Raw genomic sequence first — 906 nt, 5'->3', positions numbered from 1 at the left:
GGTGCATTAGTGCTGGTATGATCGCATTCGTCACGTACTGCGCGCAAAATGTACTTGACCCTCTCTCTCCGCGCAACTTCTCTCGCTTAGCGGTTTAACGGTTTAAAAGGATACTATCCTTAGCGAGCGGTCCAGCGGTTTAAAAGAAAGATTAAAAAGAGGGTGGGGGATGCAACACGAGGACTTCCCAGGGGGTCACCCATCCTAGTACTACTCTCGCCCAAGCACGCTTAACTTCGGAGTTTTGATGGGATCCGGTGCATTCGTGCTGGTATGATCGCATCCGTCATGTACTGCGCGCAAAATGTACTTGACCCTCTCTCTCCGCGCAACTTCTCTCGCTTAGCGGTTTAGCGGTTTAAAAGGATAGTACCCTTAGCGAGCGGTCCAGCGGTTTAAAAGAAAGATTAAAAAGAGGGTGGGAGATGCAACACGAGGACTTCCCAGGGGGTCCGTCACGTACTGCGCGCAAAATGTCCTTGACCCTCTCTCTCCGCGCACCTTCTCTCGCTTAGCGGTTTAGCGGTCACGAGGACTTCCCAGGGGGTCCGTCACGTACTGCGCGCAAAATGTCCTTGACCCTCTCTCTCCGCGCACCTTCTCTCGCTTAGCGGTTTAGCGGTCACGAGGACTTCCCAGGGGGTCCGTCACGTACTGCGCGCAAAATGTCCTTGACCCTCTCTCTCCGCGCACCTTCTCTCGCTTAGCGGTTTAGCGGTCACGAGGACTTCCCAGGGGGTTACCCATCCTAGTACTACTCTCGCCCAAGCACGCTTAACTTCGGAGTTCTGATGGGATCCGGTGCATTCGTGCTGGTATGATCGCATCCGTCACGTACTGCGCGCAAAATGTACTTGACCCTCTCTCTCCGCGCAACTTCTCTCGCTTAGCGGTTTAGCGGTTTAA

The 906-nt window shown here is 54.1% G+C and overlaps 2 non-coding genes across 2 annotated transcripts; both read right to left on the bottom strand.

Annotated features, from left to right (window-relative positions):
• Positions 1–166: 166 nt before the first annotated feature.
• On the bottom strand, positions 167–285 carry LOC116008180. The gene has a single exon (XR_004095579.1). It is a non-coding gene; the product is annotated as a 5S ribosomal RNA (ribosomal RNA).
• A 424-nt stretch (positions 286–709) lies between these two features.
• On the bottom strand, positions 710–829 carry LOC116008737. Its single transcript, XR_004096098.1, has one exon. It is a non-coding gene; the product is annotated as a 5S ribosomal RNA (ribosomal RNA).
• Positions 830–906: the final 77 nt, after the last annotated feature.

This window comes from Ipomoea triloba, chromosome 16 (assembly GCF_003576645.1).
Source record: "Ipomoea triloba cultivar NCNSP0323 chromosome 16, ASM357664v1".
NCBI lineage: Eukaryota > Viridiplantae > Streptophyta > Magnoliopsida > Solanales > Convolvulaceae > Ipomoea > Ipomoea triloba.
This window is presented reverse-complemented; position numbering and strand designations above follow the sequence as displayed.